Source organism: Accipiter gentilis, chromosome 7 (genome assembly GCF_929443795.1).
Source record: "Accipiter gentilis chromosome 7, bAccGen1.1, whole genome shotgun sequence".
Lineage (NCBI taxonomy): Eukaryota > Metazoa > Chordata > Aves > Accipitriformes > Accipitridae > Astur > Astur gentilis.
Window position 1 is genome coordinate 43744276 of NC_064886.1, and position 13364 is coordinate 43757639.

The following is a 13364-nucleotide window of genomic DNA, read 5'->3' on the forward strand; positions in this document are numbered from 1 at the left end:
TTTTCCCTAACAACAAAGTCTTTTAGACTCTGAAATAATCTTCCCTGAAAAGGCCTAAGAAGGAGCAAGTCTCATCACTGAGATAAATTAAATGTCTTCCACCATATCACTCTCAGTTGTAACCAGTGGTGATTCAGCTATTTATTTAACGATCCGTAGGCTTCCTCATGAGTCCTTTGGCTGAAACCTGGCATCTTCTCCAGGACTTCCGTCTTCTACACAGATCTGCCAGAAGTTGCTTGTGTGGGAGTCTCCTTTAAGCAAGATGATTCTCCCTAACCAGGTTGCGCAGATTCTTCAATACCCCGTTTTCCCTGTTTTCACCTTCCAGACTTATGTGCCAGTTTTCCTCCAGGCCTGCTACATTTGGACTCCTCTTCTCTGCAGCTCTCACTTCTAATTCAATTCTCTGTGGGGTTGAAATCCCAGTTGTGATCTCTACTTTCCTCCTCTTTGTTTTCTACAATGATAGAGTACCTCTGGTTGCAAGTGAAGAGGAGGTAGCATTTCCACAATTATCAGATCTGGACCACTGGAATGCTGCTGGTGTGTATTTTTCCGCATAGATGATTTTGGCAGCATTCAGATGATTGAAAATGAAGACCTTACATTTCTGTGGCTGCAGTGTAGTCTTGGATATGCTGCCACATTCTTATTATTAGCACTCTAAAAGTATTGAGAGACCACAGGCAAGATCAGTGTTTCACTATATAGACACCTGAACTTGTTTAATCTACAATTTTTGTTTATTGAAGTGTGTGCCAAAACTCACTGTGTTGAGAGGAGCTAAAATTTCACTCCCTATCTTGTGGAGTTTTAGTTTAAATAGCTACAACAGATGAGCCATGGGAGAGGTGAATTACCGTCCTCGCTCTACAGAAGTATTAAACAACCGTCCGCAGCTCAGGAGGCAGCTGGTGGCATGCCCAGAGCTTGGACCAAGCCCAGCATCTTCACCATGGGGACGCTGGTCTTCTGTAACAGTTCTACGCTAAAAACGGAGAACTAACAAAAATCCAAACCCTCTTCATAACTTTTAATAGGACACATGCAGAGACTTCATATATTTAGGTATTAGGTTTTGAATGCTAAAAGCTTTGTGAGCTGTTTTTTAATAACTGAGAATGATACTGCTTAGAAACTTTAGCAGATAAGTCCTGTTCTGTACAAAACAATCTAATATGCTGATTCCCAAAAGAATGCCTTACAATGCACCCTTATATTTGTTATGGATATGTTAGTTATGGGATTTTCTTTTTTTTTTAAGAAGTTTTAGCTGTTTGTTGGTTGCCGTTTGTTGTTTGGAGAACAGGAAGAGGGTAGTACAAGAGAGTTACAGCAGAAACACCATAAAGGTGCAGAGCAGCTACAGGCGTGTTAGCTCCCCGCGGTAGGGACGTACAGGGGTTCTGAGGTATGGAAATTGGAGCTGCCGAGACTGGAAGGCTGTGTTACCACAGCCGCCGCTTCATGCTTTTCTTGTGCTCTCCTCCTGCCCTTGTTTCCCAGGTGAGGGTTGCTCCTCTCCAGCCTTTGCCTTTCTCAGCCTTGCCAGATCTTCAGTCTTTTGTTCATTTAATCTTAACACCTTGCATTGGTCTCTTGGTTTCTACGGAAAGGCCTTATTTCCATGGGAGTGGAGGAACACGGCTTCCTACCCGGCACATTGTTAACCTTCGCCCTCCTCCATCCTCACCTGGGTGTCATCTTCTGTTTGGGCCACTCAGTACCTGGAGGTGAACAAGTCAGCCTGGGAGCTCCCAAACCCTTCCTGGTCTTCACTGTGGTTCTCACGCTGCCATCTCGTCCATCAGGGCCTGCCTGCCCGTTGAAGACGAAGACCATACGGGCTCACTACTTTATGTTTTGGTGTGGTTGTTTGCTGATTGTGATCTGCAGATGGGCACATCCATGGAATTATATATTGAGAAATGAGAATGTGCTTATTCTGCATGTGCTCATAACCCTAGCAGAATTCAACGGCAGGTGACAACCAGCACCTTCTCCACCTCCTGTCTGTCCAGTACAAAAGCTCTAAGGACGAGACAGCCTCACAGCCAACAACTCTTAAGTGTGTTAGGTACCAGAAAGGCCAGAGAAGCAAATTTTAGATGAATAAAATGTGATATCCAGAAAATCCCAAATGGCAAGAGAATCCTTTAAACAGTTTAAAGAAGAGGTGCAGAATGAAACACGAGGCAGGGCAAACACCGCTGTGCTTTATGTGGGAGATAGGGAACTGATACAATCCGGTTACATAAGAAATAATTTTGGTTGTTGTTTTTATAATTGTGTTTTTGATGTCAGTTCAAGAGGATGTTGAGTGTTACTGTGAGAGCTGCGGGGGATTAGAAACCCTCAAAATCTGCTCTTCTCTGGATGCCTAACTTTCCTTGGGTTTATAAGGAGAAATAATACTTTTTATGGGATCAGCTGGTAGAGCTGAAAAAAATTGGCATGCTATTGAGATCAGAGTTTGGCAATCAGTTTTGAAAATTGTATTTTTAAATCCAGTAGAGTGTTGTCACGGTTCTAATACTCTAGTTACTTAAGCTTTACCACCTGAAGGCTGAGCACAAGAGCTGCTTAACGCAGTCCTCTGAGTCTCCACACCTTTGATTTTACCCTGAAATGTTCGGATAGTCCAACCAAAATAGGAAGCATCACGTTTGTTGCTGTTATTATTACTTACAGGAGGGATATGTATAAAAATATGTATACGCAAAAATGGTCAAATACATCATAGGCAAGTCCAGCCATATAACAGAGCATTTTGATAAAAGTAACTTTATACTTTGGGCACAGAGGAGTTATGAATATCTGTAAGTTCAGATGCTGATAGGACTAGTTTGGCTGCTTTTGATGATTCACAAAATCAGAATGCCAGAAAGGGAATAACTGGGAGGGGTCAGCGAGTCATCTGGTTTGCCTCTTTGTTCAGGTATCAATTGTAATTCTTGTTTATATTTGGCACTATCGAAAATCTGGATTTCATTTCCCTGTCTTAACTGGCAGTTATCCCTTTGCTCTGAAGCAATGCATTTTGTTTGTAATTTGTTACCACAAATGTATGGCGACATTCTGTATTTAAACCTACTTTGTACAGTGATGCTCCACACTCTTGCTAGTTTTGTGATCAGGATAGAGTGGTTTAAAACAGAAGTTACAAACACATTCAGACATTGTTTGGGCAGTGATTCCAGAATGATCGTCCTAAGTGCACATGAAGCACTTTGAGTGACTTGATGCTTTTTGATGCTGCCGGTGAGAAGCAGCACTCAACGTACCCCTTTCAAAGCTTTGGGTCACAGCAGCGAATCCAGCTGATCTCTGCCCACGGGTCCCCCTGACGTTTCAACCCACGGCATGCCACCCAGCCTCCGGAGGAGGAGGTGGCACAGCAAGCACGGCCATGGTTCCTGCAGTGCCGGCAGCGGTGTCCCAGGGCTGGCAGGCAGATACTTCAGCCTGGGGTCCTGCTGCCGGCGGAGGTGCCATGGGGTGTGCAGGCTGCTCCGTGGCATGTGTCCTGTGAAAACCACAGAGAGCACGAGCCAAGGAAGCTGCCGTATCTCCCGCGCCCCAACCCATCTCCACTGCATGCCCAGAGGCCCTTTGTCCCCTCCAGGTGTTCTGTTCTCATTTCAGATTATACCTGCTTTCAGAGCTGCTCTTTGGTCCCCAAATGTGCAGGACCGATGCAATCCATTCTTTCAGTATATGTTGGCAGTTACTTGTATTTCATCACATTACTATGCATCGATTCCTGCTGTCATCCTAGGTCTTCCCAGCAGCTGACCACATTAACCTTTTAGAAGAATGGGTTGTCTCTGAATGCGCAGGAAAAACCAGTTGGCTTGGACAGCTAAAGTATTGCTGTGGCTCTCATGTTCTAGGAAGAATTCTCTCAAATCCCTCCGGTAGCCGATTTCATGGAATCCCTGACAATAAAACACCAAGAAACCAACCAACCCCCTTGGCTGAGTCCCGTCAGAAGCAGCCCTTGGTTCTGCCAGTCCACTGTGGACTGCTAAATTGTATTCTGTATTTACCTTGAGGATTTTATTTATCATTGATCACCACTCCCAGTGATGTCTCCAATGTGCAGTCAGCTGCTTTGCTGCAGAAAATTAATAATACTTGAGCCTTAATTATTGTAGGTACTCCCCTGGAAGCAGCGGCTGCAGGGCTCTGCCCCATGACCTGAGTGTGTGCGATACGGATTCTCCAGCCCCTACAAAAATCAAGTTTGAAATGCCTGCCCATAAAAACTGATTCAGAGATGGTAAAATCATCTGAAAGAGCGGCCCAGCTCATTTTCTATAAAATTTGATCTGTCACGTGCAAATGTACATCTTGGGTTCGCTGTGCCGCCTGCGCAGCCTGCCCCTCGGCAGGGACGCCAGCTCCCGGGGAGCCGCACCAGTTATTCTGATTTTGTTCTGTAAGTCAGCTCGTGTGGGAGGAGGGTGGGTTGTTGGAGGAATTGGAAGGTGAGTTTGTGGGAACTGAGACGGAGACGAATGCTAGATTTTCCCACCCACATCTATCTTTGAGTTTTGCCTTCCTCCACAGCTACTTGTAAAGCTAATGAGAACCCAGAGATGCAAAACAGCTCTGTAGTTTGACACCCTTTCACACTGCTCTTGTGAGGATGGACCCACGTTGCAGCGGGTCCTTTTTTGTTTCCATCTTGTAATCCCTGTTATCCAGCACGCTGGGGTTTTTTTTAAGCTCTGCTCAACATCTGATGTAAATGAGAAGCAGTGCTACTGGAAAATGTTTGGGGAAGGGTTTTGTCCCACAAGGCCTGCCACTGGCCACAGTCTGACCTTCTCCAAGATGTTTCACTCATTTCCTATTTTCTGACCACTTGCCATGGGGGAAAAAATAATTTTTATTTTTCTAAACCAGATTTTATTTTTGAAAACAGTTCAAATAATAAATAACAACCTATTAACCCAGCATGCTTTAATGCTCCGAATCTTAATGTAAAGACTACAGAGAGCACAAACATAACATTAAAAAAAGCGTGCACAGTTATTTCTCCTGCCCAGCGCCTCTCCCCCATAGTGCACGCAAGCTGTCTCTTTAATAATGCAAAGGAGCAGTAAATTTCAAGCTGAGGATGGGCAATAACAAGGAGAGTTATTTCCACAATGCCCCAGTGTCAGCCCCTGGCTTAGGAGCACACCTTATTAGTTCTAACAGGCTGGTTAGCATCGGGTCACCTCTGCGGCTCCGCTCCCCAGCAGGGTCACCCGTCTCCAGGCTATATTTGGGGAGAGGGGGGAGGGAGATGATATTTAGAGATTCTCTTATCGCCCAGCGTTTTTAGCACTGTTTATTTTTATTTACACCCTCCCCCCCCCCCGCCGCCCCTTTCTGCCTTGCCTTTCTCTTGCCCTCTCTCCCACCCAGTATATCTTTGCAACCTGCATAAATCCCGCGTGGTGGGTAAACCCCTCCCCTGCGAGAGCAAATTAAAGCAGAAACCACGTTACTGGGGGGGTTCATCTGTGTTTCTTTTCAGAAGAGAAATAATTCAAATTAATCAGGCTGTGTTTGTGTATGGACAAATAACAAAGTGCATTAGAAATTTTTAGTGAAAGCAAGCCCAACATGGTTGCACTCCCAATTAAGCATGACCGTAGCATGACTGTCCGAAATAAAACGCGTGCGCGCGCATGTGTGCGCGCGCATGAGATGGGCAACGCTAAAACCCTCCCTCTGTTTTTAGGGGCCACAGAAATTGTATTTAGGATCGTTCCTTTGAAGCAAGCTAACTGAAGTACCTTTTAAAATGAATGTTCATTTTTTCTTAACTGAAATGTATGAAAAGCTGCACATTATGGAAATGTACATGTGGGGTTTTTATATGTCCCTATCTCCATCAGCCCCCTCCCCCACCCGCCAGTTCCCATCCAAAAATGAATGCAAAGAAATACTATTAGGCTGTCTGGTTATGTATTTTTTATGAGGCCATACAAGACACTGCCTGACCTCGTGCAGCTCATGTTATAACCACATTGAAGATGCTTTTCATTTGGGTTCTGCTTTTCAGCCTGGATGACCTCTATTAAATAAAAAAAAAAGAAAAAAAATGGCCTAATATGTGACCCCTGGGACTAGTCGCTTCAAGGATTACATTTAATTCATATGATAATATTGAAATATAATGTTTCTGTGTCTAATGTTTTGGATGTTTTTTCTTTCTTCTTTATTTCAGGGACCCTTTGAGTCTCGTCAAAGATTTTTTCCTTTTTTTTTTTAAAATCTGTTTTGGGGGGAGGACAAGTAACTCGTGCGCGGTGGTCAGATTCTTAAAAATCACCTTTCTTCCTTTGGAAAGCAGGCGTGAATACAAAAGACCGCTCTTCCCACTGTCTTTGAAGGAGAAGAAGAGAAACAAAGGCAGAGAAATTATTTTTTATAAGAAAGCGTGTCTGCCAAGAGCTCGTCAAAATAAAGAACCACTCTTTGTTTTGGCGTTTGCTTAACCAGTTGATAAGGAGTGACCTGCTTTCCTCTGCTCCCTGCGCAACCTGGCTGGGGGGGCGTGGGCAGACCCCCCTTTACCTCCTTCCTCGCCTCCAGCTCCCATTGTCTGCCTCGCCACCGCCGCAGCCCCTCCGCTACCAAATACACACGTATTTACTGTACAAACCCACCCGCAAACACCGCTTCTGCGCTTGCTTGTGTCGCCCCGGCATCCGAGCAGCGCGGTCCGTGCTGTTCTAACGTTTGACAGAGCATCCCAGCATTTCTGATAGACAACGCATATTTCAGGGGTTTATAACTTCTCCATAAAAATGTACTCTGGGATGAAACACGACTTGCGATGGCTCAGCTTAGGAGCAAATTTGCTTTTGGCAATTGCAAAAATAAATTTGACCCTTCCTAAATATTCTGCATGCAAAAAAATGTTTAATACAGTACATTTTTTCCCCCTGATCCTCTCGCTAAAATCACGTTCTGAGGCGTGGAACTCAGCAATCAGTCAGCAGTCTGATCTGAGACCTTGTACCGGGAAGCAACGAAGCCCTTCATCATTCACGGTAACGACACGTTTGTAAAAAAGCGCCACATGTACGCGCCACGTATTTTCAGCAAACACTGAATGCAAGGTTGTTAAAAAGTGGCTGCGACGCACACGGCGCCGGTGGGCTTGGCGCAAGGGATTTTCCCCCTCGGAGGAGCCCACGCAGTCTGTTGGCAGCCTGTCTGTGCTACACCGGCTCACAAAAGCCGTGTCTTTTTAGAACAATAGGCCTGCGCTCCTGGAGACCCAGTCCCCAACCAGGGGGACGCTACTTCTGTGACATTTTTGCAAGGGGGTACGCAACTCCGATTACGTTTTTTTCCTCCCCTATCACCGGAGCTACGGAACGGTGTGATTCATTTGTGCAAAAAAGACACCCGGAGCGTACCGGCCGGGTTGCGGCGAAATAGCCCGAGTGGGTAACGTGTGGTTAAGGCTGAACCTGGCCACTCCACCATCGTAGGGGCTCTTGCAAATAGAGCTGCACGCTCCATAAACCCTGGCCCCGCTCGGGCGTCTGCGCGCACCGAGGAACCGGAGGGCAGGTTGGGGCTGGAGTTCGCACATGAACGCGGAATGCCATTGCGTTTATTTGCGTCATAGGCTGAACCTTGACGGTTTTTGGTGAAAATCTAATTAGCGGCACGCGCGCCGGGCGGCGCACGCCTGCGTTCCGTGTATATGCGCGCCGGCGTTTTGTGTAGGATATTCAAAAAAATATACCGGCTTTTGGTTCCCTTTTGTAAGGCACGAAGCTGTGACCCTCCCCTCCTCTCCTCCCTCCCCCTGTAGCCCCAGACTTCACCATGCCCTGACTGCTAGCTTAACATGGAGTTGTCTTTTTTTTTTTTTTATTTTTTTCATAAACCCAGTCACAACACGGGGAGAGGAGGAGGAGGAGGAGGAGGAGGAAGAGAGAGAAAGGGAGAACTAAAAACCCTGAAGGATGGCTCTCAAAAAAATTCTGGCGGAACCAGGGGCAATTCCTCGGAGCGCGGGAGCCGGCCGCGGAGGTAAGGCAGCGCGCCCCCCCCCCCCCCCATCCCCAGCTCCCCGGTGCCCCCCCCCCAATCCCCCCGTCTCCCGCTCCCTCTCTTTCGGGTTCCCGCCGGCGCGGGGCGGGAGGGGCGGTGGGCGGGAGGAGCGGACACCTTCGCTCCTCCGCCGCTTAAAGCCGGCTGGGAGCGGCGCTGATGTGAATATGCAAATGAGCTGGCAGGGCTGCGCCGTCACACGTGCGGCTCCCGCCGTCCCCTCCCCGCCGAGCGCTCGCCCGGCCCGCGCTGCGCCGCGCCGCGCCGCGCGTGGGGGGCCGCGGGTGGGTGGGGGTGGGGGTGTGTGTGTGTGGGGGGGTGTGTGTGTGTGTGTGTGGGGGGGTGTTGCGCGCGAGGCGGGCGCGGGCAGTCCCGCGCCTTCCCCGGCCGATTTGCATGTGAAAGTGTCGGAGGTGCGAGGGCCGGGATTAGCGCGGGGATGACATAATAACGCGGGGAATTAACTGCGGGCGCTGCTGCCGGCGGGCCGCGGAGGGAGGGGGGGTTGGGTGGGTGGGCGCCGGGGAGGCTCTCCTGCCTTTTTTTTTTTTTTTTTTTTCCTCTTTCCCCGCGCGGCTGATTGATGTCAGAGGCTAACAGGATGCATCTTTGCGTTGCGGCGGTGCTGATGATGATTGCGATGATTATACTTACCATTAGTGCCAAATTTAAATTTTAAAATGGTCAGCGCCGGGGAGCGGGCGGTGCTGCGGATCCCCCCACCCCCGGCCCCGGGAGAACTTTTTGTGTTTAAGAAAAAAGGCAGCACGCAGGACTCAGAAAATCGGTAATTTAGGAAATACTGGGGTCGAGTTACAGAGATTTTAACGCGGTCCCGCTCTTCTTGCAACTATACGCCGAGACAGGCGAAAAGATGGGAAAGACGCTTTTGATATTAAAGGAAAAATCCTTTATTGGAGGGATGTTTTAGAAATTTACAGTCAATGAAATTTAATTTTATCCTTTGCCTTTTGCTTTATCCACATTTTAATAAAACAGCCATAAAGAATAAAAGTACTGGAGTGACTGCTGAACAAAGCAGATCTCGGGTGGCTGGTTGCGAGCCTGAATGGGGTTTAAAAATCGTGCCTGCGCGCTCTGCTCCGCTCCTCGCTCGGGCTTTAGGCAGCACCCCCGGCGTGTGTACAAAGGGGCCAGCCTGGGGAGACATCGCAGGTGACACCACGTACAAATTAATGGCGAGATTAATACTTCATACCCCCCCGTGTTTGCCTAACCTGATAATTTGGGGACATCTGATAAAGTCTTAACGTTTATACGCAGTTGTTCTAGGGAGAGAGGACAATTGCCAGAGAAGTTCAGCGCTGCTGGTGAGGCCAGCCAGCACCCCGATGGGGATATGACCGCTTGCAAGTCTGCAGAACATCACTTACATTAATTCACTGGGCGGGGGGGGTAGGGGGGGGGAGAAAAAGAAAAAAGCAAGGCAACTCTATTAGTTTTTCTTGGGTATTACCAGGGACTTTAAATGGATATACTAATGGGATAACTGTATTCACTAGATTAATAAATAAATAGAGAATCCCTAATTCTTGCGAGGGGTGGGGCTGGAGGAAGCGGATGAAAGTGACTCGCGGTTAACTGAATAAAAATCCTGCGCTGAAATTGCCTGATTGATCATACTCTAGTGCACTAAGAGACAACAAGACAACTGAAAGGAGAGGAGGGAAAAGGCGAGAGCCTCAAGAGAAGGAGAGCAGCGTAACCCTATTACAGCCACGGGTGGGATGAACCCACCCGCCTGCGTGCCCTGCTTTCCGAAACAATGCCCGCTGTCACCACCTCCCTCGTTCCCCTGCCACCGAAACGCCACGCTTGCCTTCCCTTCTCAGAAATACAAGCTCGTCAATGTGGGGTTTTTTCATCTCGGTATCTGCGTTTCCGAGCTTTCCCTCTCCGCGGACGCGGGCCCGTCCCGAGGTGCACGCTGGCCGCCGGCGCTGCTGGCAGCAGGGGTGCAGGGGGAGCAGGGACGCCGCACCCCGAGCCGCGGTTAGTACCCACGTGAAGGGAAAGCACGAGTGGCGTTGTACCTCTCGGGACAAAACCGACGCGACGGCGTCGTCTCGGCCACCGTTTCGGAGGCGGTCCGGGTGCGTCGGGCCACGGCCGTCGCCCACCGGCACCTGCGCCGCGTGCTCCCCGTGCAGCTGAAGCATGGCGCACGCGTGTGCACGGCTGCCCCGCGCCTCGCTCCTCTGTGCCAATAAAGAAGAAAGGCAGGGATGAGGATTGTTGCTATTGATCTGCCCAAGGGGATCATTAGGCATCAGTATCAATCTACAAATCAGTGGGCCTGTGTTACTTGCTTGGGCAGTCATTGCCAATTTGTTCCTATTAGATGGCCGAGCCCGGAGGTGTTTGATGAGCAGATTGGGTCTTTATCTCGGCGCTGGAGAGCAGGCAGGCTCGCGGGGAGACGCTGGAGCTTTACAGGATTTCTGGTGTTTGTTTGTTTTCTTTTGCTGAAATCCGGCTGCCTTTTTACCGCTCTGTGAAGAATTTTGTACGGGCCGAATATGCTTTTGCTTTATATATGGTTTTTCATACCATCCTATTAAACATATTGAGAGTTAAGGAGAAAGTATTTTAAAATAATCCCCTCTCTTTTATTCGGTATGTTTACCAGCAGCACTCCCTATAAAAATACATATTCATGCCAGATTCTTTTGTTATCCTTTCCAGGTCAGACCGAACATTAGGAACGCAAACAATTTTCCTTTTGCTATCCCAGTGCCCCTTCCTTGGGATTTATTTAGTTGCTGCTGGTGAGGTGAGCGTTCTTGCAATATTTCCCCCTGTGATTTAATTAAACAAGCCAAAAATTAAAGCTTGCAGACCATATTTTATTTGAAAGCGTTACCTACATTTTTGTTCTGAAACGGTAGCCCCAGCTTTTTTTGCAGATACCCACTGGCTAGCAGTCCTGTTCTGAGGGTGGCTGTACTGCCTGTCTGAGAACAGTCTGTCTCATCTGCATATTTTCTTATTTTGTATTTTTTTAATGCTATGCAAAACGAAAGAACAACAAAATTGTACCATAACAGGAGGACGTAAATTAATGGCAAAAGACGGATTAAAACAGTTCATACGAATGATCTGATATCAATGCCTTGTTATTTAATGCAAACCTTGATTTTCAACTGTTTCGTCTCACTCCTGACACAAGCATCGTGCAGTTTAAACATCTGTCCAGCCGTTAAAGACCCTATTGATGCTTGGTTATTGGATTTCTAATTTTCAGGTTTTGTCAGGGGGTTTAACAGACTATATGAGTGTTTATAATTTCTAATGAGTTCAGTCTGTAATTTGCGTCCATTACCTATGACTGTCAAATCACTTTCCCAGTACTCGGTCTGTAAAAATTCAAAATAAAGAAATGCGGATTTCTAAATAACCTAAAATATTTGTCATATCTTTTATATACAAATGTATGTGCAGTAAACAGAACTATACATTCTTATTCTGTTTGAAGATCAAGACTGATTTTAATCCCGCATATCTGCTGCAATCACAATATATTACCCAAACCCAAGTTTCTTTGAGGACTTTTTGGATATATGTCATTATTTCAATGGAGATAAAATAGTGTATGTTTTAGGATATTGCAAGGCTGATTATTGCTGCCTGATTAGTATTTGATCAAATTCTATCTTTTTTTTTTTTTTTTTTCTGTCCCTGAGACAATTCAGCTCCTCCACACGCAGAGGCGAATTCGCCTCATTCTGTCTGACAAGTGTTTTGTTGTGGAGCGGTCGATCATATCTGTGTAAACACGCATCTGCTGGCGGATGGGGTTGGAAGCAGAACACTTTTAATTTATCATAAACTTCATATAACTCATTAGCTTTCATCTTTACATTGCATGTATAGAAATGAATTTGGAGTGTACTCAGAGAGAGGCTTTTTTCTGAGGAGTTTGCTGTACAAATATTTATGGACCTTTATGCTTTGTAGTACAGATTCCAGTGGAAATAGCTATCATGCGATTAACAGCAGATTGCGACTTAAGGAAGAGGTTGCCAAAAGCTATTGTTTATTTAGTTGCGTGGCATTTTGTATTGAAATTTCTTTTGCTACTATTTGTAAAAATACATGACTCTCTTGGGAGGAGAAATCAGGATTTTTTTCCTATAGTCCAGAAAAAAAAAAAGGGGAGGGAAAAAAGCCCCCTCGAAAATTAGATATAAGTATGTTTGTAGGTATGAGCATAACTTTGTAATCACGGCATATTCTGCGTGTTTTCAGTGAAGAGGGCTTCTTGTTGCCTGTTCAGAAAAACACACATATGGAGATTTTATTGTGGTTTTTGTTTTAAAGATAATAATTTGTCTCCGAGTTCCAGTTGTTTATGTTTCTGTCTATATCTCTTTCCTCTGCCCCGTTTTATTTAGTAAGGTTTCATCTGTGAAATTTCTCCATGAAACAATTGATACATTCTCAGCACGCTGCGGCGAGGGAAAAAAAGCCCTTAGATTAATGGTCAGTGTCTCATACACACAAATTTGTGTTACGATACTACCGAGAAGCTGCGAATTACTGACAAGATCTAGAATAATTCCTAATGCTGTCGAAGGCTTCATTTTCTCCTCCGCATGATGGATGAGGCATAAGAAGTGCTTTCTGAGATCGTTAATGTGCATCATTCTGTTAAGTGTTATTAAAGTCCGTCTGTCTTAGGCAGCAGAAACAATATCTTATCCCTTATTTTGCCTCTCTCTTCGCTAAACTGTAACTGCAGCCCCTGTCTTTTACTAATGTGGCCTTTTGTTGGTGCTTTTCTTTTAATGGCTAGTTTATACCATGGCATTTAGGTGGGGTTTAGGATTGTATTTTCCCTTTTAGGCAAAATATTGGCTTGTGGCGTGGGAAGGAACACCCAATTTCAAGATTATACTCTCTCTAACCTGTAGATAATAACAAAGCCGCGGAGGATCCATACGGAGCGTTACACTGAAGCTTAGAAAATAGGATTGAACTTTTCTTCGGAGGCTGTGCCTGCGAGAAGGAGCCAGTCTGGCAGCGCAGCCCTGTCCGCTGCAGCTGAGCCGAGTGGGCTGCCTTCGCCTGGCGCCTTCTGCGCTGGATCCCGCTCCGGGGAGTGACGCCGGGGGTGTGAAATAACACCTGGGAGCGCATGCGGCCACTCGTCTTCCGCCCGATTAATTGTTCAAAAATCCAGGAATCGCTGTCCGAATCGAGAGCAAGCGTGGTGTCTGGCTGGGAGGGAAGTTAGGACAGAGACGGCGTTACAGGCGACCCAAACT

The 13364-nt window shown here is 46.7% G+C and overlaps 1 long non-coding RNA gene across 1 annotated transcript in view; it reads left to right on the forward strand.

The window, feature by feature from the left end:
- The window catches only part of LOC126041331 (uncharacterized), a 145371-nt gene extending 133942 nt beyond the window's left edge, over positions 1-11429 (forward strand). Inside the window, exons 3-4 of the long non-coding RNA XR_007506812.1 lie at positions 7915-8055; positions 10439-11429. This is a non-coding gene — a long non-coding RNA (uncharacterized LOC126041331). The remainder of the gene's footprint in view (positions 1-7914; positions 8056-10438) is intronic.
- The last annotated feature ends 1935 nt before the right edge of the window (positions 11430-13364 follow it).